Source organism: Trifolium pratense, linkage group LG3 (genome assembly GCF_020283565.1).
Source record: "Trifolium pratense cultivar HEN17-A07 linkage group LG3, ARS_RC_1.1, whole genome shotgun sequence".
Classification (NCBI taxonomy): Eukaryota; Viridiplantae; Streptophyta; class Magnoliopsida; order Fabales; family Fabaceae; genus Trifolium; species Trifolium pratense.
Window position 1 is genome coordinate 768,207 of NC_060061.1, and position 10,379 is coordinate 778,585.

Consider the following 10,379-nt stretch of genomic DNA (forward strand, 5'->3'; position numbering starts at 1 on the left):
AATATATTCTTTTTATATTTTATTTTTTCCGCACACGTAGATAAAAATATGAGACATTGTTGAAAACACACGAGTACTATAAATTATTATTTGTCTCCCTCTGTTCCTCTATCCCTTTTTATAAGCAAATATTCTCATTGAATAATTAATATACTTGGTGCATAATATAGACCAAATAATCAATTATTCAACCATGATTTTTGCTTATAAAAAGTAAAATAACAAAGAGAGTATATAGTATTATAAAAAATAATCACAAGTGGTGTAAATAATTGTTACTCGTATAATTATTAACATAAACTATTATAAAAAATTAAGTGTCTCTCTGGATAAGATATTATATTTATTTATTACTAATATGATAAAACTGAACTTTTGAATTGACTAAAACAAATTAAATTTTTAAATCGATAGGAAAGAGAATATTATGCAAATTTCCACATTTAAATATCCAATATATCCTACTACTCAAATTTTATAAACTGTTAACGGCCTTAACCAATATTTTTGCATCACCATAATGTTCATACACCTTGAAATATGAAATTCCACTTCTCAAATCTTAAAAACTGTTACTCTTATATGTAATTGTACTAAAAGTCACGTGAATTTATCGCTTCAGTAACAATATTTATCTCACAATCGGCTTCCTTCTACTTGTAATTATTTTTTATAAGCAATAAAATATTATATAAAAGAAAGTACTAAGGATATTTTAACCAATACAAGAGAAAGTTTTAGATGCTTTGAAGGCAATCTAAAGAATTAGTACATCAATTGATATAGGAATAACATAAATTCCTTCCACTCCAACTAACAAACCAAAATCAAGAAAAGTGTTTAATCTTATCCGCTACATTACTTAGAATGATTGAAACACCTTTAAAAATAATGTTATTTCTAAGATTTCAAATACTCCAAGTTGTAGCACACCAAATCAATTGTCTCACTTTCTTGAATTTGCTAGCTTTAAGGGGTTCACCAAAAGCAATGAAGTGCGCACATCCAACTTCTTGTGTAGCAGGACTAAAGTCGAGTCAGTCATAAATAGCGTTCCATAAGCTACACGCCAAGGGACATTAAAAAAAATATGTGTGGCTTTCCGATATGCAACAGCATAACACACAAGACTATTAAACAGTTTCTCCTTCATGGCCAATTTGTTACACAATAAGCGCCAACCAAAAACACTTATCTTAGCTGGAATATGATTCACCCATAGTTCTTTTTCTTTGTACTTGAATTGAAACAAATTTAAACACGAGTAAATAAATAAATAAAAAGATAAAATTAGTATTAAAATTTTCTAGTGTTCCTCTTGTATAAAAATCCTCTTTTGTTTTCTCGCGCACGCAACGATCTTATACACCAATATCAATCATCTTCAAGCTTTGTATTTTACCTGTAGAGAGTAGTTTTAATTGTTTAAAAAAATTAAAATTATGTTTTTATTATGAACCTTACGATTAAGATTTAATGATCTTACACTTATGACTTACCAAATGTTAGTTGGTTCAGTGGTGATTAGCGCTGAACTTGGTAGGGAGAACCAGGTTCGATCCCCCGCAACCTCATTTGGGAGGGGACTGAAACCACTTAATGTCAGAACTCGCCCCGAACTCTGGACTACTATGGTCCTCTTCCCCTAGAAACATGAGGATAAAAGCAAAAAAAAATATATAACACGAGAACATACAACATTAAGCATAAAAAGACAAAACAATAACAACAACAAATTGCATTTAAAATATCAACACGTACCATCAGAAACACCCTAACCTTATTATTGAAGGAACTTACTAATAGGGATGTCAATGGGTATGGGTAGGCTACTATAGTATCTATCCTCATATTCACAGTTTGAAAAAATACTTGTACTCATTTGCATACTTGCGTGGGTAACAACTTTTGTACTCATCCCCATATCCTATGGGTATCTAAGTACTCATACTCGTACCCGTTACCCGCATTTTATTAAAAATAAATCGATCAATTATAAAATATCGTATCGTTTTAATATAATTAATTATTTTTTAAAAGATTTAAATGTCGACTCATGAAAATTATAAACAAAAATTTGATTAACATCATGTTAAAGTTCATCTCTTTGTTAACATATTCACATTTTGTTTGTATTAGGTTATAAATAAATATTTTATTAAAAATGTGTAATAGTTTAATAGTGTTGTATTATTTTAAATTGATAAACATATTTTTTTTAAGGAGATGGATAAACATATGTTATTATATAATAATATATATAAAATAAATAAATATATATATATATATATTATGGGGTATGGGTGCGTGTACGTGTACCTTAGTACCCACCCCGCCCCATACCTAAAGTAAATAAATATATATTATGTGGGTATGAGACGAGTGGGTACTAAGGTACACGTACCCGCACCCATACCCCGTAATATATATTTATTTATTTTATATATATTATTATATAATAACATATGTTTATCTCCTTAAAAAAAATTATCAATTTAAAATAATACAACACTATTAAACTATTACACATTTTTAATAAAATGTTTATTTTATAGTTGTTTATGTTGTTTAGTAATTGTCAAACCTATTCAGGACTATGATGTGTTACTAGATGCTTAAGTATGCAGTTAGGCAGTTAGTAAGTCGGTTAGGTAGTTACACATTCAGTTAGTTAAGTTAGTTACTTATAGGATTAGTTACAATGTATAGTCTATAAATACAGAGTGTAACCTCCTCACTGTAATCATCTTTTTCATTCTTCAATTCAATAAACAAATTCCTCTTTTCTCCCTCATCTCTTTTTGTCTCAAATCACAAAGTGTGAGTATGTGTCTGGTTATGCTTCAACATTTGTTCCAACAAATTGGTATCTAGAGCCTTTTGGTTTCAAGGTGCAGAGTGCACAAGATCCAAATTCTTGGGTGAATTCTCATCAATTCAGAAGCAATGACTGGGAATGGATTACCCAACAATCTTCCAACTCTTGAGGGAAAGAATTGGGAAAGATTGTTGGGGTTGATTGCAATGTAAGTCTCACATTGCTAATGAAGGAAAAAAAAAAGGTCAAAGAAATTATATTAAAGAAGTCTCACATCGCTTAGAATGGTGAAGCAATGGGGGGATCAAGGCTATATAATGGACCTAAGTTCTTTGTTTATAATTGCACCAGTCAGTAGCACTTTAAGCTTATATCTGACTTTTTTTGTTTTTCTCTTGTACTCTTGTATTAGAGGGTTGAGAGATGTAGTTAGGTATTTGCTTTGGAGAGTGCGGGTGTATTGGGGGCCAAGGGAAGGTTGAGGGTAGTCTATGTGTTGTAACAATTTTCACATAGTGTTTATTCTCTGGTTGTCATTTTTGACAACGACCATGGTTTTTCTCCGGTTTGGAGTTTCCACGTTATATTCTTGTGTTTTGATTGCGTTATTTTATTTTCTCTATGCCGGTTTTTCCTAACAACTGGTATCAGAGCTCTTGGTTTGATTTAGGAGGAGAGAGTTCCGCTGTGAAGTTTAGGCTAGAGAAAATTGATGTTTGGCTTGTAGAAAATCAAGTCAAGGATGTGTTGATGCAATCAGGGTTACATAAGGTCAGCCTGGAGAGGCAGTGGTAATAATACTCAACATCAGTCTGGAGATGCGGTGATAAGAATACTCGGGTTACGTCTGAAACAACAACTTATTATGATGCGGAGGTGCTAGTGGAAGTTGGGAATCGGTGGAGTGTTGAGTCATGGACTTTGGAAGCTCCTATCACATGTGTTTGAAGAAGAAATACTTTTGAATCCCTAGAGCTAGTTGAAGGTGGAGTTGTTCATCTCGGTGATGGAAAGCTTGTAAGGTTCAAGGTATGGGTGAGTTTCTTTTAACATAATGCGAGGTATTTTCTAGAACTTTGATGCATAGATAGTAGGTAGATACTTGTTAGATAGTTCTACTATTATTGGTTATGCATCTATTACTAGTGGTGATTCTCATGTTTTGGTTAAGTTATGGATCTTCGGGTGGGTACTTGTTAGTGACATGAGTTTAGTTGGACTAGTGAAACAAGGTTTACTAGGTGATGTAACTAAACTGGAATTGTTGGAGCCTAACAATGGCCTGAGGTGGTTTCATAGATGTTTGAAGTTGTTCAAGTGACACATTGGCATCGGTTGACATGGATGCAAGGTGTGTGATGATAGCGTGCAGGCATTGGTTGGCATTGATGCAAGGTACGCGATTATCTCGATGGCTGATGAACTTCCGGAGAAAGCCAACATGGAAGTTGCACCATAAATTTTCAGCGAGGTTTCGAGATGAAATTCTTGGGATGGCTTGGTTCCAAGTGAAGAAAAATCTTGGGATGGTTTAGTTTCAAGTGAAGAAAATTTTGGGATATATGGTTTAGTTCCAAGTGGAGTATACTCTTTATGGTGGAGTATGATAATTTAATTTGTCGGTATAGACAATGAGAATTATTATTGTCGGTGAAGACAATGTTTGTCAGTATAGACAATGGAAGCATAAGATAATGATTGTCGGTGTAGACAATGAAGATTGAAGACCATTACAATCAAGGTGGAGATTGTTGGGGTTAATTGCAATGTAAGTCCCACATTGCTAATGAAGGAAGAAAAAAAAAGGTCAAAGAAATTATATTAAAGAAGTCTCACATCGCTTAGAATGGTGAAGCAATTGGGGGATCAAGGCTATATAATGGACCTAAGTTCTTTGTTTATAATTGCACCAGTCAGTAGCACTTTAAGCTTATATCTGATTTTTTTTGTTTTTCTCTTGTACTCTTGTATTAGAGGGTTGAGAGATGTAGTTAGGTATTTGCTTTGGAGAGTGCGGGTGTATTGGGGGCCAAAGGAATGTTGAGGGTAGTCTATGTGTGGTAACAATTTTCACATAGTGTTTATTCTCTGGTTGTCGTTTTTGACAACGACCGTGATTTTTCTCCGATTTGGAGTTTCCACGTTATATTCTTGTGTTTTGATTGCGTTATTTTATTTTCTCTATGCCGGTTTTTCCCAACAGTTTTGACAATTTTTATTGTTAACAAAATTCTCTTTTTAGTTGTTTAACAATAAAGAGAATTTTATACACCTCTCAAATGATGCAAAAATTCTCTTTCGTCTTATATTGTTTTAGAATGTTCCACGCACTACCTTGAACACTCACATAGATAAGCTCTCCCTTGTTTCTCAGCTTGTGATTTGTCCAAATTACCCAATTTAAACATCCAAATTTATACACAATATCAAAAACTATCTATAGAAAATTATTAATTGAATTTTACAATGTCAATTTGATTATATTTTTGAAACATTCAATGTTAATATTTTTCGTATTATATTGGTCGGAAAGATAATGAGTTATCTATTCCAAGAAAGAAGAAAATGGATTTGATGCAGTTATTAATTGTTTCTGACCGTCTAATAAAAAACGAGTGGTTGAGATTTAATTCTATCTAAACCGTCCGATCTCTTTTGTGCAGATGTGATCGTCGGCGTTAACTGTGAATAGCCGTTGCAACGGGTGATCCAAATCTAACAAATACTACAATTGAAGAGCAGTCAATGAATTGAGTTTCATTTTCAGTAGCTATCAAGCCTTAGTTATTAACTACAGTACTGATTAATAATAATTCATGATCCATCGATTTTGAATAACCGAGTAATAATTGGTGTGGCTGGGTCCATGTTAAGACGATGGGTAACGAACTCATCACATCACATCACAATCACACTCAGAATTATATGAACTACTAAATACTAATGAGTAGTTAGAACCGTTAGATGTTTGTATGAGATCTTGTGGTGAAGAAGAGATGATGTTTCTTCTTTGATGTCGGCATGACCGTACAATTTCTTATCATTGGTTTTGGTAGTTGTCACTTGTCATTTGTCAATTACCATAACAGTAACAATTGACAGGCTTTAAATAAGTTGTACGTACAAAATTATTGTGGACATGTCTTTTTTTATCTTACCAATCACACAAGAATTAAGATGGACAAAGACAGGGAAACCATAAATAAGCAAAAGATAAATAATATAGCATATTCAAATATTTTGCATATTCAATTGAATATGTTTTTTTTTAACAAGTCAAAATGAGATATATTAACAAAACAAGTCTTCTTAGTATAAGATGTATCAAGATAGACTATCAAAGTTTACAAATAGTCATAGAAAGAAATAAACAATCATACAAGGTTCAAACATAATAAAGGATTAGACCACCAACTATGGTAGTTTGCGACTAAAGTAACACTCGTCATCTTCAACCACCTATAGGAGAAAAGCTTGATCTCGCCCAACAACTGATAAATAGTACTGACTGAGCCTCTGAATAACATGTGATTTCTTTCCGTCAACACAACCCAAATGCTAGCAAGCCAAATGAGTTGTAAAAAAGACCGACGTGCTTTAGATCCACCAGCTGAGAGAGTAAACTGAACAAATTGATCCCGGATAGAAGTAGAAACCACCGAAGAAATGTCAATCCAAGTCCGAACTAGATCCCAAAGAGAACCAAAAGTGCTGCAAGAGATGAATAAGTGATGACCCGACTCTACCACCCCACAACCAGATACACACAAATGAGCTGCAAAAGATAATATGCCTCTAGTAACCAGGTTTGACTTAGTAGGCAACCTGTCACGCAGTAAACGCCACGCAAAAATGGAAACCTTCAAGGGAACTTGAGGGTGCCAAATGAGATGCTCTGCCTCATCCAAAGTAACTGAGTCAAGAGTAGTCAAGAGCTGATATGCTCCACGGACAGTAAAGCCTGTATCGGGGTCTGACTGCCACTACCACCTATCTGAAGACTGTGTCTGTAAAGAAATGTTAGAAAGTAAAGACTGACACTCTCCTAGCATCTCCTCCTCCCACGCCCTCAACTGCCTACGCCACACCCAGGCTGCCCCATCCGTCCCCCACCCACGATAGAACATCTCAGCCACCGTAAACGATTTGGTCTCAGCTAACTCAAACAAACGCCTAAACCGCTCACTCAAAGGGGCCTCATCTAACAAAGGATCGGTCCAGAAAAAAATATCGACACCGTCCCCCACCCTCCTAACAACATGATCCCCAAACCATCTACCCTTTGACACACCAACACCCTCCCTAATACTCGCTATCTCTCGCCACCACATAGACCCGTGCCTCCCTCCAGCTCTCAGTCGCCCTCGCTCCATCCCGTACCGGGCTGCCAACACTCTAAACCACATCCCCTCTCTATCGACTAACATCCTCCAACACCATTTACCTAAAAGTGCCAAGTTAAACTCCCTCAACTGCCTAACCCCCAGACCTCCATACTCCTTACGTAGACAAATAATTTTCCAATTAACCCAAGCACTTTTCCTAAAATCCTCCCACCCCCCCCCCCCCAAAAAAAAAATAATTAAAAGAGATTCAATAGAAGAAATGATACCTGAGGGAGCTTTGAAAAAGGATAGAGAATAGACAGGTAGAGAGGTCAAAACGGATTTCAGTAAAACCAGGCGACCACCAAAAGAAAGAAAACGACTTTCCACCCAGATAATCTATTTTTTAAACGAGCCAACAACGGTTCCCAAAAGACGAAACGCCTCGAATCGCCCCCAATAGGAAGACCTAGATAAAGGAAAAGAATTTTTCTCACTTTACAACATAAAGCCGACGCAGCCTCGTATAACCAAGAATCAGGAATATTAACCCCAACCAACATACTTCTGTTGAAATTAACTTTCAAGCCAGACATCGTCTCAAACAGCACCAAAACAGCCCTCAAGGCCCGAACATTAACCCAGCTCTTTTCACCAAGCAGAAGAGTGTCATCAGCAAATTGGAGATGCGTCACCGAGATAGGATCAAACTCGCCCATGTTATACCCCGTAAAAAAGTTCTAAGTAACCATAGCCTCCATCAACACATTTAAACCCTCAGCAGCCAGGAGAAAAAAGGAAAGAAGATAAAGGGTCTCCTTGTCTAAGACCCCTCTCGAGAGGGAATTCGTCAGTTGGACAACCATTGACAAGAACAGAAGTCGTAGTCGTGCCCACACACTCCCTAATCCATTTCCTCCACATGATTGGAAACGACATTCTCTCCATGACCTTATCCAGGTACCCCCAATCCACCGAATCATAGGCCTTCTCAAAATCCACTTTGAAAAGCATAAGTTCTTTTTTAGACTTTCGAGCCTCATCCACTACCTCATTAGCAATGAGAATACCATCAAGAATTTGTCTATCCTTAACACACGCCGACTGAGACTCTGATATCACACTACCAATAACAAGACGCAACCTATTAGCCAAAACCTTTGCCAAAATTTTATAAAGGCTTCCAACAAGCGAAATCGGCCTAAACTCATTCAACCGTTGGGGACTATCAACATTTGGGATCAGGGCTATGAAAGTAGAATTGATGCCCTTAGTCATTTTACCATTCCGATGGAAATCAGAAATAAAGCGCATGACATCACCTCGAAGCTCAGCCCAAAAATCCTTTATGAAACCAAAATTTATCCCGTCAGGACCAGGGCTTTTATAGCTATCACAGTCCCACACAGCTGATTTCACCTCGATTTTCGTGAAAGGTTTAGTGAGGCTACTGCACTCAAGATGATTCAACCTTTTAAACAAGAGATTATCCACCCCGGGCCTCTCCACGTTGGAGGACTTAAAGTGAGACGCAAAATGCGAAAACACGGCCTGCTGAATAGGAGACACGCCCTCCAGAGTAGCCTCACCCACTTGAATCACAGAAATAGCATTCCCCCGGTGACGACCTGCAACAACAGAATGAAAATATTTCGAGTTCGCATCTCCTTCTTTAAGCCACAACGAGCGAGACTGTTGCCAGCTGATGCTAGCACTCATCCGAGAGAGCGAGTGAATATCCGTTGTGACCTCGTGCAACTCCTCTAACTCATCACCAGACAGGTCATCCTCCTCCTCCTTCTGGTCTAAAAACGACAACCTGTCTTTTAAAGAATCAATACGACTAGGCAAATTTTGAACATGAGTCTTGTGTCAGTCTTTAAAAGCCACCTTTATCATCTTAAGCTTTTCCTTGAGCACGTAATCACCCCAGCCATCGATTTGAAACGAATTCCACTTCTCTTTTACAAACAACTTATACCCAGAAACATCTTTCCAACACTTGAGCATCCTAGAGGGACGAGGTCCCCAGTCTTCCTCATTCGCATAAAGGACTAAAGGACAATGATCAGACAACCCTCTCAAATTTTCCATCTATTTACAATTGGGCCAGGTCAAACATCATTCCTCAGATAGAAGAAACTTGTCTAACCGGCTCATCGAGAGACCATCCCCTTTAAACCAAGTAAACTTTCGACCTATCAGGGGAAGATCCACCAAGTTGTTATCATCAATAAAACGATTAAAAGGGATGTGATCATGACTGCGTTGCCCTCCCCGAGAGGAACGACGTTCATCAACGTGTTTAACCGCATTGAAATCCCTAGTTTTTTTATATTCGTTTTTTCTAAATCGAATCACTAATTTTGACATAATATAACATAAACACACATTATTGAAGAACAAAACATAGTCAAAATCATAAAAAAATTTCAAAAAATTGTATTTCAAAAATGATTTTTATGAAAATCTATTTGAAAGAGTTTCAAAATTAAGTGATTTTTCGAAACATAATCCATTATTTATTTATTCCCAAAGAGTCAAAGTTGTGACAAATTTAAACATTGCTTATTTGTTAGAGAAATTAGAATTTTCCTCAATGTATTAGTGTCACTCTATTAACCTCGGAACTAATAATTTTAACTTCGATAATATTGTTGAATAAAAAAAAAAAAGCAAGAACGGGTAGAATGGTTAGAAATAATGTAATTACATGGTAACTTCGAAATTTGTTCATGTCCAAGTTTGCTAATGTAACTACATTTGTTTCTTTTTTGAACAAATTACATTTGTTTCTTAATACATACTAGTTCTAGTGCCCGTGCTAACGCACGGGAAACACCGTCTTGTAGTAATTTCGTACAATAAATATACGTCAAAATGTTACGGTAAATACATATATCATTCAATATAGAACTCGTCGGACAAATAAGATTTTAGTAACCGTGAAATTTGCCTTAAATACACAATTCAAAAAGATATGCATTAACAGTAGCTTAGCAACATACATCCACTTGTATTTATGAAGGTGTTTTAGCAACATACAATGCTTAGATTGTTACATAGAATAAATACTTTTTTAAATTACTTGTAAATCTAATACATCGGATGCCATAATTACCGGAAACATCATAAGAATGTAAATAAGTCTGGGTTATTCATGAAGACAGAAAATAATAATTACATATTGGATATCATAGACACAATATCTCTAGTCTATTTCTCTTTCTTTGTTC